The sequence below is a fragment of the Vespa crabro genome, chromosome 2, assembly GCF_910589235.1.
Source record: "Vespa crabro chromosome 2, iyVesCrab1.2, whole genome shotgun sequence".
Lineage (NCBI taxonomy): Eukaryota > Metazoa > Arthropoda > Insecta > Hymenoptera > Vespidae > Vespa > Vespa crabro.
The window spans coordinates 15,838,441-15,855,885 of NC_060956.1; the positions used below are offsets into that span (position 1 = coordinate 15,838,441).

Genomic DNA, 17,445 nt, shown 5'->3' on the forward strand with positions numbered 1-17,445 from the left:
TTGTTTACCTTTTCTATGAGCGCTGTAATGATTAAAAATTGGATTCCTGTTTTGATAAGTTAGTCGAATAACATTCAATAGGATTTATGACAGAATATAGTTCAAATTATTGCAAAACAACAGATTTTTTTAATAGTTTTAAAAATTGAAGTTTTATAAATTTATTACTATTTTACGAATTGCAATACGGACTAATAAATTATTTACTGATTTTATCGAATACAAAATACAATTTTAAATACTAATTTAGTACAAGTACGTATTAAAACGAATTTACTAGTTGATTACTGACCTAGTTTACAGAAGAACAAATATTGATTGACTTTTCAGATTTTTCTAACTGATTCCTTTTACTTTCCCCCTCTTTAAAGGCATCTAGCTCACTACCTACAAAACTTGCCGAGGATAAAAGATTTGCTTCTTATTGGATAATAATATTATCTCTACGATTCTGATTCGTCTAAAAGTTAATAAGGAGTCAATTGTATCACGAGGTAAAGTCCGATTGACGTAAGATTCGAAGAATTTGTCGAAGTGTATTTTTATAAGGAAAGATATTAGAAATCAACTATTTATGTCTCCAAAGTTGATAGGTGAGGTTCACAAGAATTTTAGAATGTTGACAATGCTGCGATAGAATAGCAAGAGTTTGCTAAAAGGCATCGATTTACTCCATGTTCTCAGTCGGTCCTTAGTTTATGCATTTCTGGCCTTCAATGAGAAAAATATCAAATGTGAGTGAAGAAAGAAATATACATGCATATATATTACGCAGAACGTAACAAAATCATTAAAACTTAACTACCATGAATGAATACGAAGAATCCTTACAAAACTTTAATAATATAAAAATATTTTCAAACAATTCATCAGATTTCATTTTAAAAGGTAATAGTCTTTAGGAACAATACAAAAATTAATTACATAAAAACTACTAAATGATGGTCATTTGCGATAGAAATTAACGATAGGTAAAATAATCGTATCTTGCGAAAAGGAATAAACAAATTTATAGCGTTGTTATTAAGTAAAACGTACAAGACAAAACAACATTAGAGAATTTCTTTAAGAATGTTTAGTTCAAATGTCAAATAAAATTAATGGAGAATAGAGTAACGACAGTAAAGCAATTAGGAATGAATATTAAATAATTGAAAGAATCGTTTATTAAATACCTGAAAATCGATTAAGAGAGCTATAATGTTTACTGTTTAAAATTCTACGGCAGAATAATCATTTATTATTTATCAAAATTATTCAAACCCTTATTCTCCGTTATTGTTTACATTTCTAGTCAGTAATGAGAATAAAATTAATATAATAATGAAAAGTATTAATTATTTAAACTTACTTGTATGGAAAAGGAGAGTTGACATGTTTACTGATCGGAATACGAGAGATAACTAATTCGGGACTAACTGTTTGAAATCGTTCGTAGTTCGTTATACTTATTTTGTTTACAGTACTTTCATACAAAATTTTCATCTACGACTGTCGTAAACTGTTCATTACCAAGAACATTTTTTACAACGTAAAAACCTTTAAATGTTTGAATTTCTTTCTTATTAATTTCCATTAATTTCAATATTATTGATCATCATAGCTTTCTTCATAAGTAATCGTACGCTTTTCATTATGATATGTTTTGTTCATACGTTGTTTACGTACAATAGTATTTCCAGAATTTCTAATAGCAATTAGGTCTCTATTATCGTCGGAATACGAATCCGAGAGAGAAACACAAATTTCGTTGTTTATCGTTCGGAGCTGATACATGCTAAATAGCTAGCATAATCAATAGTACTTCTACAATATATATTATTAAGGGAAAATTCAAGGTCTTCTAATATTCTGTCTCATTTCTCTGACGTATCAGACAGTTTCGCTAACATTGGTGTGAGGATCCGATTAAATCGTTCTACTTGTTCGTTGACACGAGATGTACCAACAACGATTAAAATATGGTTTACTGACTTTTCTTCTATGAATTTTTCAAATATTTGAGAGGTAAAGTATGTTTTTCTATCGCTAACCAAACGTGTAGATTTATTGTATACACGTAAATAACCTTTCAAATGTCGCATAACTTCTTCAGTTTTTATCGATATAATTTTATAAACTTTGTAAATCCATTAATTACAAATAATATATATTTATATCCTCTTCTAGATTTCTCTAATACACTATAATAATACATATATATATATACATATGCACCATTTAAAATTTTTTTTCAGGTTTTCTTTTTAGATACCACGGATATAACAATCTGATTTACCAAATATAAAAGAGAATTCTATATACTTTAGATATAGTTAAAATTATAGTTCCGTACTTTTGTTATTGTTCATGTTGACACACACGTGTGTCCCTTAATTGTTCACAATACTTTTTCCTAAGGGTCATATATCATTATTAGAAATATCTACCCTTGGGGTCTCGTTGGATACTCGTTTAAAAAGAGCATAAATAAAAAACACATTGCCACCTTTGTCTGAGCTTAGACATTTTTGATCAAGTACCTAGTTTTCAATAATGTGTCTAGCCGGACAATAAATAAATAGTGAAAGTAGATGCTATATAGCGTGATGAGCCAGAGGTTATCTGGCACTTAGTCTTGAAATATCCATTGACCTCTTAAAAGGGGCAAACATGAGATTGTTTAAACATTTAAACAAAACATGCTGACCCGTCCCGACCAATAGCTGTACTTCTATGTATAACTATACCAATGATTATATTTCAATGCCACCCTTTTCGTTCCCTTTTCTAATCTCATTATTATTTTCGCGGATAGTTTGAGAGATGTCAAAAAGTCAGTCACGCTGTTGCGTCGCGAGGGGTGCAATTACAGGAGCGCTTTTAGATGCGCCTTTCGTACCAAGCCAGCGATAATACTCGATTTAGACGGAGAATTTCCCTCGTCATTTCCTTTTCGTCAGAGTTATAGTATCCACTGTTCGCGATGAATAAGAGAGGCGGCACAAGGTTAGAATGCCGTTGAAGGCCATCAGCAAAATACCGCTCGCCACGTTCTCGCAAATTAATGAGAAAACATGAATTCTTTTGAAGGATCCCGTGGAGCTTATGAGGTAGGTACGCGTTAATAAATATTGCGTGAATTAAAGTTATCACAGTATATTTGTTGAAGTAAGATACAATTATTGATGCTCTTGTAGGATGACATGTAGTTAGTTATATTGTTAAATTGTGCTGGATACTTCCGATTAAGGTATAATCAATGATATTAGTGAGACTCGGTTGTCCTACTAATAAGTGTGAATGTTTTGATGCTACTGTCTGTGGATTACTCATGAAATATCCACTTTAGGCATTAATGAATTAGGAAAGAGAAATGGAAAGGGAGGCGTTTAAATAACAAAGGGAAAGCAATATCTCTATTGGTTGTGAGCGTGTCAGGATAGTTCGTTGGAATGTTTAAACAATCTTATGTGGGATCCTTTGTCCGTATGGATCCATGGAAGTTGTATTGATATTTGAAGACAAGCTCCAGCTCCAGACAAACCCTTGGTTAGTCAGGCCTAGTAGTCTACAGTTTATTTATCACCTGACTCGACATATTATTGATGACTAAATATATGATCCAAAATGCCTCGTACAAAGATGGCAATGTGTTTTTTATCTATGCGTTTTCTTAGCGAATATCCAACGAGTTCCCAAGGGCAAATATTTCTAATAGTGATATATAACCCTTAGGAAAAAGTATTGTGAACAATTGAGGAACACACGTGTGCGTCAACATTAATAAATATAAAAGTATAAAAAAAAAGACAATGTCATACGCTGTTCGCTGTTCGACGGTCCTTTTGTTGTTTCACTGTTACACTATTCGCTGCTTACTCTTGCTTGTTTTGCTGGTATGTCACTCACTGGACGTTATCGTTGTTTCGTTGGTACGTCACTCGCTGGACGTTATCACTGTTTCGTTGGTACGTCACTCGTTGGACGTTATCGCTGTTTCGTTGGTAAATTGTTTCGTTCAAGACTTATGATTGAAGACTATCTCGCCCATTCACTATCGCCACTTTTTATCATTCTTTCTTTCCCAATATCCTAGATTTTCTTTTCTTTTCATAACTTTTTACATGCACACAACCAATTAGTGTTAGAATCTTCCATTTCTCTATTCATCTACTGATCGGCTTACTTCACGCATACATACATACATACGACTAGCAAGCTTCTGAAACTTTCCGTCTTCCTGTTTATTTGCGACTGACATATCTCATACACATACATATATATTGCTATATTATTGTGTATGTATTTTTGATATTTTGAATTATGATATAATGAATTTGGTTAGCATTAACTTTTTTATATTTATAGGCACATAATAAAATTGCATCCTTTTTTCATAAAAATGCTATTTCGTTTATTGTACTTATACGATTTATTCTCTATAGAATGATTTCTTTTCAGGTGTGTTATAATAACATATGGTTGCTTGAATCTGTCATTAACAAAGGAGTCTCAAGTTTAAGAATTTATATGATTAGACAGTACGGCTTATTAAAGTTAATTTAACATATTTATAAATATTGGTAAAGTTTCAAGTGTTTAATTGGTAAAATTTCAAGTGTTCCTTTATAATGCATATTGAGTTCAAGGTTTATGAACCTTTTACGCTTATGCTTGGATGTTTTAATATTTTGAGACTATTTTAAGATTAAACTTTTAAATTATAGCACAAAATTTACAGATTTTCGATTTTTCTTTGCATCTTAGTATAATAATTAAGCTAATGCTTTAAAATATATAAATTAATACTTCACATATTTCCGAATAAGCATTTTAACTTTTAAATCTTTAACTTTGTAATAATAATAATTGGAAATATATTAATCATTACATTGTAAAAATTATAAAATCCATTAGGTATATATATTTTGTATATGTCTGAGATGTATCAAATACATTTCAAATATATTTAATCAATGCATCTGTATATTTAAAATATATGTAAATATGAAGGGATAATGTAAAAATAAAATTTGATCAATGATCTCACAGATCAAGGTTGCAATAAAACTAAAGAAATAAACAATAAGAAATAAATATAGAATATATATTTCAAAAATAGATAAATAAAGTTCAACGAGATTCATGCTTCTTCCTATAGATAAATCAAGGTATAGTCACAGTTGATAAACCTTCCATCAATTTGACCGAATAAAAGGAATATTTATTAAACAAGACTAATTAATGTATAATATCTTTATTCGCGGATCTTTATATGCAGCAACCTTCACATAATGAGATCAGAGCAATTTATAATTTACTTGCAATGTATCGTGTAATGCAAATACTATTAAGCTAATGGCTGCATATTTCGGCACATTTCAATAATGCATTTTTATCAGTCGTACTTAAAAATTAGAAATGATGTGTAATTATAATATTACAAAATATAATTATAATTATATCATATAATTATATATAACAAAATATTATATATTATAATTAACATTTTCATTGCAATTGTGAAAACCATCGAAAATTTTAATATTATTAAGAAATAATCTTTTAGAACTAATATTTTTTATCTTGTTGGGATAATTTTAAATATTTTTTTCTTTTTTCTTACTTTCGCTTAGAAATAAAGATTGAAATATATTTTATTTCGAAAGAAATTAGAGATATTATTTAAAAAAGAGCGTATTTAGAATGTTGTAAAGAGAAAGAGAGAGAGGGAGAGAGAGAGAGAGAGAAAGAGAGAGAGAAAGAGAGAGAGAGATAAAGAGAAAAGGATAGATAGATCGATAAAAATTATCCATCGAAACGTATTTAAATTGGATTTTTGTAATTTGTGCAAGGAGAAAAATCTTGGTATATTCTCGTGAAAATAATTTATTACTGGGCTTAATAAGGAACAGGTAACACGGACTGTGGCGTGAGTTGCGCCTTCATCGGCCTGGTACTTCGATAAATCTACGTGTCTTCCTTCGCAGATGTAGTACTACTACACCAATAATACTACTACCCCATAGGTATACCGATATATCCTTTTCTTTTTTTCGTTCATACATACCAGAAATGCTTTCCTGTCGTGGAGAAAATAAATTTATGGAATACGCTCCCGACAAAGAAGAACAAACGCGTAAGAGTTGCTATGACACTCGCATATATATCTTTCTTCGTAACGTCGTAACTTGCTTTTATTATATGCGCCATTGTATACATTGAAGAAACGTCAAGGATTTTATTATTTTGAACATTAGAAAATGAATAGGTTTTATTGAATCTCTTTAAATCTCGACGTTTCGAATTCTTCATATATTTCAAATTTCTCGAAAATGATATTTCTTCTTCGCGTAAGTATACGTACATATGCAAATATAAAAATGAGAAAAATATTCATTTAAAATGTATATAATATTACATTTCGGATAAAAATCTTATGTTTATTCTTTCTTATTTCATTCATGAAAATATTTGCTTGATTATATACTTTGAATATTTTATTTTTACTATACTAAACTTATTATACTGAATGTTTTGTTTTATTATATAATTGAAATGTTTTATTTTTGATTTACTATTTTTATAAAATATTTCTATTGAGGATAATTTCAATTCGATTAATTTAATATTTTTATCTTTTAGTTTCAGATTAAGATTAAGAGAATTTTGTTGGCGTGATTTTTAGTGACTTGGTTTTAAGCCTCCGGCTTGTATTCACTAGAAGATTGAATTTCTTGTTAAAACCTCTAATCAAAATATCTTGTACTATGAATTCTGAATCTCTAATCTCATAGTAGATTATCATATATTTTCCTTCACCATTTAATATGATACGAAATTAAACCTTCGTCAAAGATATGAAATAAATTCCTATTTGTCATACTCTATCTAGGTCTAAGCATCTCTCTTTTCTCTCCGTGTTTCTCTCTCTCCCCCTCTCTTTCCTTCATTGATTTCCTTTTCATTATTATATATTGTATGACTCCACAAACTTGTGTACTTTATTTAATGGGATAATAAATGGAACAAATATTTTATGATTTTTTGGTAACGAGAAAAGATAATATAATATCAATTCCGTGTAAAATGAATGTCGGTATTTAATTTTATTCATCTCACTAATATTTTTTTTTTTAATTGCGTGTGAAGAGAATTCATTAAATTATGATAAATTCAATACATTTTCAAAGAATCACGCAATATTCTACATTTTTTGAACAACAGACACCTTTCTTCTCAAAGTTAATGGGATATTAAATGGAACAAATATTTTTAGTTTTGGTACTTCAGATTTTATTCATTGTAACAAAATTAAAGAACGTGATGTTACTGAATTATGCATACTGTTTCTAACATGAATAATACAACATTTGATCGTACTAATAATTTGATTGACCAATTATCATCCTGAAATTATTGGTAGAATGTTTTGATAACAATAAATTGAAAGTTTTGGTAACACAAGTTCTCGTACGAAATTTTTGGTAGAATAATTTTCGGTAACACGAGTTTTCGAACGAAATTTTTGGTAACGATATTTGGTAACAAGATTTTGATAACGAGATTTAGTAACGAAATTTTGGTAACGAGAAAAGATAATATAATATCAGTTCCGTGTAAAATAAGAGTCAACATGGAAAACAAAATATTTAAAATGTTTATATACTATATAAATATATATTTTTATAATAATTTATTGTCAATTTTAAAGAACTGTTTAATTAAACAATTAAACGATAACAAAAAGCTAGTAATATAACATTCGTGAAAGAAAAAATGTAAGTTATTGAAATTTTTAAGTAATACAAATTATCCATCGAAACGTATTCGATTCGTGTCACTGTCTAAAAATTGAAGAACGTAGTCAAATTTAAATTGAAGAAGTTCAAGCAAGATAAAGAAGGGATTAGAGTTGAGAGCGCAAGCGCATTGACACACACGCGCTCTTGATCGGAGAGTTTGGCGTCGTCGCGTTGCCGTCGCGACGCTCTCCGACGCTCTAGCCACGACGTTGTGAGAACCCGCGAGAGCAGTGCGCGTCCATACGTCGCGACAGTCGTTTCTACGTTTCTCTGTCTATTTCTCTATCCTTTTCTCTTTCTTTCTTTGTCTTCTTCTTTGCATATCAGCAGCTTCCTTTTATGGAGCGAATCGTTTCACGCGAATTGTCGTGACGTCCTCAATCTGAACGTCTTCATTCCTCGAAAAAAAGAATTTTATTCAACAGAGTGACATCGGAAAAAATATCACATCGTAGTCCACGTGGAGATAGCGTCTTTAAGCAACAGATTCTAAGTTCGGACAATTTCAAGAGTCCTTTTTCAATTCTAGAATTCGTTCGTCCGGTTTCGCAGAATGCCATTCTTCAACTTGAATTGGATGATAAGGTAAACATGACTTAGATACATTACGATTAAATGTTAGGTACATTACGATTAAATGTTAAGTATCTCTTTTTTTTTATGAATCATAAATAGATATATAAGCTTGATATAAACTTAAAAAAAAATGCTGTAGTAAATTTAACAGCAATTTATGAATCAAGTTAACTTTCTTTAATTGCAAAAATGACATGTAATCCTTTCAACGTTCGGCTGCAACGAGTTATGTATATATCGAGAAATATGTCATAATTTTATAGAAGCTTAAGATTCCTACTGTGAAAACTCATACGTATATTTTATTTTTATCGTAACACCGACAAGTGGAAAAAACATCGTGTGCGTAAAGTTGTCCGTTGTCAAAATATAATTTTTTTTTATGTATTTATGCTAGGTTAAATTTAGTTCAAAGTGACCCTTTTTTCATTTTTTCTTGCTCGTAAAATTGAAAAGACCTTATCTCATTCTTTTTATTTCATTTTGCTTAATGAACGTATCAATTCGAAATAAAATAATAACACACATATAATTCATATTAATAAATTTTTTGTCATTTATCAATACACAGAGAGAGATTTTTATTATCGAGGAAGATAACATTTCGTCGATTAGATCGATTTGTCGTTGATTCCTAAGGGTATTCTCTTCAAAATTCTCATGTTTGCAAGTGTATACATATTTATATATAAGCACACATACATAAATGTAGATGGTGTGTATGTGGCACGTAGACTTCCACTCTTCTATCCTTCTTATCCCTTCTTGGTGATTCCACAGTGATATCGACTCTAGAGCTCCGCGTGCACTACCACGAAAGATATTCCACTTTTAGTTTTCTTTCGCGAAAACCTCGACGTTTTTTTAGAGAAGGGGGAAGCTTTCACGTAATACTCGTGCCTTGAATCTTACCGAGATAGGAGATTGTTGTAAGGAAATTGCGATCGACATTTTTGTGAAACCGAGGAGAAGGCATTTGAATTTCTAAAACAATGAGAGAGAGAGAGAGAGAGAGAGAGAGAGAGAGAGAGTGAGAGAGAGAGAGAGAGAGAGAGAGAGAAATAGAGATCCACGTGAATCTTGTCTATATAACATTTATCGTTATGTTCCATACGATAGTGATCGCGAGTAAAAATGTTACTGTCTTTTATAAAAGAAATTTCTAAAACTTACCGAAGGAATACTTAATTTCCTCTTCAATTTAATTTCATTTCAATCCGAAATTTAATTCTTCAATAAATAATTTGCATTCTTTGCATATATTGCTCGAAGAATTAAAAAATAATGAAATAAAAAATATATATATATGTGTTGTTAATTGTTTGTTAACATATATATATATATATATTTTTTTTTTAACTTCGTAAGATTTTTTAATTTTTTATTATAAAAAAATAGATTTTTATTATACAGAAATTTATTTAACTTTGTTTTTCGATTAATGACAATCTGAGAAAACTCAAATTCAAGAAACTTTAGCATTGACTGAAATTTTCGGAGGAAGTTACAAAAATACGTGTCGTTTCTTTTAATGGTCCTATGTGGTAATATGATGTTACATTTAGCTCATTAGATATATACGTTCGTATTTATATGTAATTATACATGTATATCTTTAAAAGAAAGAAATGTTTCTGTTTCTGGCATGGTTTTTATCACACGTCCTTGTGAAAATATGTTTTTGACCATTATCTTTTTTTTATCTATTTTTCTAAGTCATTCTTCATCGCAATTTAAGAAGATAGAAATATCTCTTGATTTTTTTTCTTTTTATTTGTCCTGTGTCTATCATAGCCTAAGTATACATACATATATAGGTAGTATAGATGTGTGTATGTATGTATGTATGTACGAATACTTTCCAGTAATATTCGGAATAAATTTGGTCAAGGACACAAGAGGCGGCGAGTGTTACTGTCATATTCTCATACCAAGTGCTTTGACACGAACTGTACAGTGACACTTGGAAACATCGAAAAAATCGAATTTGTTACATATTCGTACATTTTTTCAATACGCATATATATACGTATATAAATACTCTTGTATCTTGAGTATTTTAACATTGAGTAGACAATGATATTTAACAATTAAAAAAATCGAATTTGTTATACATATATCCATATATTTTTTCAACTGCATGTACATATATTTGTATGTACATACATTGTTAAACAAATTTGACGCCAGGAAAAATTTAAATTTGTTGGCTTTTTGACATGGTCTCGTTTTCACCCGTTTCGAAATTTAATCGTTTATCGGTTTATAAGCTAGCTGAGTGCTTGGAAGTATTAAGTTCAAGTACATAATAAATTCTTCGTCTTATGTTCCTTGTGGCTAACTTTTCACGAATAACGCTATCTCGAAAGAGTTTCTCGATATATGGAGCATATGAAAGAGGAAAAGAATATCGTCGTGAAAGAAAAACTCAAAAAAAAAGTATCTTCTTTTTAATATATCGCTATTTTATTTAGAAGTCATTGTTTTTGAATGGTTACCGTGGTAACTCATATAAAAATGTATATATTATCGTAGATAAGAAAATATTTCAAGTTAATATATAGAATTTATATATTTATCATATAATGAATAAAAAATTAATTAGTTAAATAATTCGACGAGTTTTATATAATTGCAAGTTTTTATATCAAACTGACTTACTTTGAAATAATTAGGATATAACAAAATTTTTAAAACATACTAAATTACAATTTAGAAGATGCGTCAAAATGTTGAAGAGAATATAAATGTACGAAAATAGGAAAGTAAAGAGGGTTGGACTTTCACTATAAGGGCAAAACTCTTGGTCGTGTATTCTCGGTTGAGCGTATTTAAGTAAAAAAACGTATTAAGTAAATGGATTGAGTTTTCTCGCGTGTCGCGATTTATGATCAATCTTAACTCATTTTCCTCGTCTAAGTAGTAACTAATTATTTTCATAAATTCTGTCACATTTAGTTTCGAATGCATTATATGTATTCACATGACTTCTCTGTAATTACATTAGTGAGTATATCTTGCCTAGATTATAATATTTAATTAAATCTTTTCTCTCTCTCCCCTTTCTCTCTCTCTCTCTCTCTCTCTCTCTCATTCTATCTTTTTATCTTTTATCACATTACAAATTTACTACTTCCTCCAATTTGGCAAGTATAAAAAAAGTTCAAGACATCAAATGATGCTATTCATAAGTCCACCGATCGTCTGACTTAGAAATTTTTCCTCTTTACGGCTATCTAACTTGTCACCAAGTACATCCAATTTCTCATATAGTGCTTATGTTTATCTCATATCATCGTTCGAGATATATCATAATTCTCAATGAGATTCTCGTTTTGAAATTGAGAAAATACAAAGTACAACTTATTTCTGATTCTTTCATTATTTCGTAAAATATGTTTTTCGAATTGTCTGAAAAGAAAGTGAACAACACGGTCCTACAAAGATCGTTTGTTTTATTTGGATTCAAGGTTTTAAATTTTCAGGCTTAGAATATCGTATCAAGGATAATCGATATAATAGAAAATGATGATGAACGTCCCAAACGAATTCGATAATCTTATTAAATTGATTACTTTTAATATATCTAGACTTTTTCGTTTTTTTTCGTTCATGCATTCTGATCTTATCAGAATGCATGAAGAAAATTGCTAAGAGGTCGTTTCATTTGGCTATCGCAGTTTTTCAAGATAGTATTTTTGTTTTATGGAAATAGCCTATTACGGACTTTCTTTCTTTCTCTCTTTCTTTTTTTCTTGTTTTAGTTTGAACAAAAATTATTTTTATCGTTTTCAACGTTGTCTCAAATTGCCAACCACAATATACCTAACTTTTTTTTTCTTTTCTTTTACCAGCAGTAACACCAAGTTTTCTCACGTAGCAGCAATTTTCTTTGCAATATTCAATGTTGAGCTTTTACTAGGCAAGAGGGATACTCAGTTTTACGTGTTGCGTGCACGACTTTTCATGTCCTCTCGAACGATGGCATTTCTTCGGTAAACGGAAAGTCTTTCCTTTAAAACATCCTCTTTCGTTTCTTCATGATCGAGATATTTTTTCCTAACATTCGTAAAATATTCACGTAAAATCTTTTTCTCTTAAGCTTGAATGTATTTTTCGAATGAAATTAGGATCGAAATAACAAAAGTAAATATCAATTAGTACGACGCGTCATTTATCAAGTATTATCAAAATATATTTTAATGAAAACTATTGAGAGAATTTTTTTTAATGACTTTTCGAATACTTAAAAATCAAGTCATTGCACGAACACTAAAAAATTATATCGCCGTATAAGAAATACTCAACCGAAAGCATATACTCTTTACGATCGCTCGTAAAATACGTCTGTATTTCTGCTAATGTCTTATCCACTTCGTTTATTACAGTTTACTTCAAGGAATAGTGATTCTTCCGACGCTACGTAGTAGCCTTCTTTTGCTACCAAATGGCGGCTCCTTTGAAAAGTACTCATTAACGGGCGGAGAAAAAATTTCGAACAAGATCAATCCGTAAACGTTAATTCTTACGGAGGTAAAAGAAAGAGTCGGATTGTGAGAAATTAATGGACTTTTCCGATCTACTCTCAGGAATTAAATGTTATCGATTCTTGGAGTCACAATGTGACTTATCGAGATTAGTTTCCGTAAGCTTTCATATGTACAAACATCATCTTTATCAAAGTCTTCTTTTTCGACGTATCGAGGTCGTTTGTTTGCTACATTACTTTGTTTCTTCCAGCGAAGATATTTAAAATATTCCCGAACAATCGAGTTCATTTTTAAGACGCTTTTGATAAGAAACTATCAATTTTAAGATGGAAAAATGACGACGCCGTGGAAAATTTTCTATCGCACATCGTCCAAGTAATTTTCCTTCGTGTGTTCTTGTGAGAAGCACCATTCATGGGATATATCGCTTCGTTGATCCTATAAATTTTTTGTTCATAGACCATACTATAACTTCAAGAAATGACTTCTTGAATTTATAGCGATCGATAGGAGCATTTATACATCTGGAAAGTGACAAAAGTACGATAATATGGATATTAAAACAGCTCATCGCAGAATGACTCGAATTATTAATTTTATTGATAATATGAAATAGATATATCTCAAGAATATTTCCAAAAAACTATTCAAAATTAAATTTCTATTGATCTTCATAAAAATTATTTTGTTTTACTATAATTGATTCGTAATTTACACAATATAAATGCGAGTAACGAATCATTTCGAACTAACAATAGATACGATCGAGAGTCACGAAGAATCGATAATTGAAATAGGCGAGCTAGGATCAAATTCTAAAACAAACTAATTGTAGCTAACGTGTTGATAGCGTGGATTCGACTTTTGTCTAGGTACATCTACTCCTCGCCATTATCACGACTCTCCTTGGAACATAGATGGTACTTAACTGTTACATCGAAACTCGCCGAGTTTAGGAGGTTGTTCGACTTCGAAATGTTAGATCCTGATGCGGCCTGGTATCCAAGGATTGTTGCATCTCTTGTTGGTGAATGCGGTCGAATGCGAGTACTCACTAATCTCTAAAATACCTACATAGATCTCTTGTCTGTCTTTCGTATGTTTTTGTTCGTAGTTTCAAACTAAACCATCAGAAACCAGATATTTTTGAAGAAAAAAAGAGGAAACCGGTGAGAAGAAAAATTAGAGAGAGATAAATAAATATATAGATTTATTATAATTTCCATAGTAATATCAAAAAGTCATAACCAATTAATACGAAGGTACGAATAAGTACTTATGGATAACGCATTAAAGTAGTAATAAATAAAGATATAAATTGTAACATGAGTCTAAATACAAAGTCTAAACAAATATATATACTTAGAAAAATACTTAGGAAGATATTCAGAATACTTATATATTATATATATATATATATATATATATATATATATATATATATATACGTGCGCGCGCATAGACACACAGTATTACTGTTTAATAGAGTAAAAGAGATAGATAGTAAAAGTCTGCAAGTAGTTGAATCGAGTACAGTAAAGAACGAAAGTCAAGGATGTGTAAAAACTTAAACATTGTTGGAAAACACGAGATCTTGGATAGGAAGATTAGACGGAAGAATATAGAAAGAAACAGAGGGAGAGAGAGAGAGAGAGAGAAGAAGAGAGAGAAAGAGAGACGAAAGAGAGAAGAAGAGAGAGAAAGAGAGACGAGAGAGAGAAGAAGAGAGAGAAAGAGAGAGAGAAGAAGAGAGAGAAAGAGAGAGAGAAGAAGAGAGAGAAAGAGAGAGAGAGAAAAAGACAGACGGACTAAAGGGACAGGGAACAAGAACGGATCCGCCCTAGAATGGTTTGCTCTTCGAGTTGGCCGCTGCCGCACCCTCTTGACTCTGACATGCGCCATGACCCGCATATAGGTAGCCATAGGTATATGTTCCGTTGTTTCTCCACGCTTTCCGCGTATCCGCAAGTATGAAAACGCAAAAGAAAGAAACGTCCGATCGTATTAGACTGTTTCCTTCTTTCCTTCTTCTTATCTATACTTATTCTCTCTTTCTTTCTCTCTCTGTCTCTCTCTCTCTCTTTCTGTCTCTCTTTCTCTCTCTCTCTCTCTGTCTCTCTCTCTCTATCTCTCTGTCTCTCTTTCTTTTTTTTTCCTTTTTGAACTTGAAATCCTTTGTGATCCTCTCGAAGTACGGTGGATACATCGTATCAGCACGTACAGTGTTGCATTTGATGTATCTCTCCCTCTCTCTCTCTCTCTCTCTCTTCCCTTCTCTCTCCTTCTCTTTTCTTGAACATATGCGTAGCGTGCATACATTCTTCACGTAACAACATGGGTTAAATTCCTGTAGGATTTTTTTCAAAGCAAATTATTCCGTTTGCGTATTTCAAAAAAAGAAAACGATACGTAGGTTTCAAGGTTATTCTTTAATATATTTTCTTTACTTTTTAATTCGTGATCTTCGTATTATGAGAATGTATGTTTCGGATTAATGATAACGCACGTTACTCGTTATATTCTATCTTTTGATTAGTAATAGGTAGTTAGAATAGTTTCGTAACTTTGTAATTTTATCATGTACTTCGTTAGAAGAACTGATCAAACTCAATTAAAGAGGAAATTTTATATTTCTTATTTGATCGAAGGATCTAAGAAAGGAGAAACATGATCTTCATATGATAACGATATTGATATTATTTTTCAATATCAATGAACATGATTATATTCCGTAAAATCTTGTTTAACGATCGAATCGCTTGGTTCGATTTTAAAAATATTTCGAAGAGATAGAATGAGAATTATTTTTATGATTCCGGTTATTGTTTAACGGAAAGATCGCTGCTATGTGAGCGCAAATATTTGAATAAATTTCAACGTTTCGATTCCGCGCATATTCATTTCGATGTTCCTACACGCTCTCTGTTCTCATAAAATTATCGAGCCGAGGGAGTGTACACGTTGGTGTATATACGCTCGAATACGCATCCGTATTACGTGCTTTCTCCGTTAACACGCAGGATTTATCATTCTCCCGTTAAGATAGCTACAACGACTCACCCCTTGGTCTTTTTATCATTTTTATTACACAAAAGTTCGCTTCGTTGACATGATAAATTCAGACAAACGTTCGATCATTTAAAACATGCTTCGACGATTCAAATTAATTTTAATGATTTCGAGTCGAATGTTTTATTGGAAATTGCATCAATGGAAATCGTTTATGTTCGTTTATATATTTCAACCATTTCATTACATTCGTATCAAATTTTAATAGATATCGTTTTCTTTTTGACAATTGTTTTTTTACATGTGTAATTTATTTACATTAGATACTACTTATGATAGGGATTTAAAGAATAAATACATAATATATAACATCATTTCTTACCTTTCATGATTCATCTACCCGCACGTAGATATTAAATTCTTTTCTTATCATAAAACAATAAAAATAAAACGAAAGAAATGTTCAGATTTAAGATTTCGATTATTATGTTTATTAATAGACGATGGATGTTTATGGAAATGTATATTTTTATATGAAATAGATATATTAATGGAATCTGAACACAAATTTGTTTTGTGAATAGAAGATTCTAAAAATATATTTTTGTATTTTACATTTTTAGTATAATTAATACATCTTGGATATTTATGTTTAATAACATATAATAACATATGTAAGAATATATTGTATATGTTATCTGTTCTACATATGCATAATAATGTAAGTACATTAAGGCTTATTTAAACACCATATCATAGTCATAATATAGAAATTGGAAATTCGATGGAAAGATTGAATAATTCAATTGGAATATATATAAACTGCATAACTCATTTAAAAAATATTCCTGATAATTACAAAGAAAAAATTGATGGAAAAGTAAATGCCATTTTGAAAAAAAAATGTAGAATTTATCGAATTATCAAAAATTTCTAATATTTTAAATAACGAGGATTTACGAGAATTAATAAATGGAGTAAATTTAAGTAGAGAGGTCATTCTCAGCATATAAATTAATTTTGACAAATAAACATCACCAATTAACAACATCAAATTTATAAAATATGCTCATAATTTATTGTAATGAAAATTACTATGATAGCGAAATCATACTATATTATGAATGTACTACAATAATTACGAAAAGTATTATTAAATATATGTATCTATTGTGAATATTAAATATATTATATATATTAAATATATTAAATAGTTATATGTATCTATCGTGAATATTGTATAACATATAATGCTTATTATATTATATGTAATGTATACATATTCTGCATATTTTTAGTAGATATATGAATATTTTACGTGAATATTTTCTTGAATATTTATTGTGTCATACGTCATTGTTATGCAATTCATGTCTGTTTATATAACATATTTATATACGTTTCTTAGTACATTCTCATTATATTCGATCGAAACTGTAGGAAGTAATAAATAGTACACGTGATGTTTTTGAAATAAGAACGATTAAATGTACTATAATGATTACGAAAAGTATTTCTATTAATTCGAAAGAAAAGATGGCTGGATATCATCCGGGAATTATAGGCGTTTTAAGATGAACTGA

The 17,445-nt window shown here is 30.1% G+C and overlaps 1 protein-coding gene across 1 annotated transcript in view; it reads left to right on the forward strand.

The window, feature by feature from the left end:
• The first annotated feature begins 7,997 nt into the window (after positions 1-7,997).
• Positions 7,998-17,445, forward strand: part of LOC124433175 (somatostatin receptor type 2) — a 54,372-nt gene continuing 44,924 nt past the window's right edge. Inside the window, exon 1 of the mRNA XM_046982898.1 lies at positions 7,998-8,372. The gene's annotated coding sequence lies outside the window, so the exon portion shown is untranslated. The remainder of the gene's footprint in view (positions 8,373-17,445) is intronic.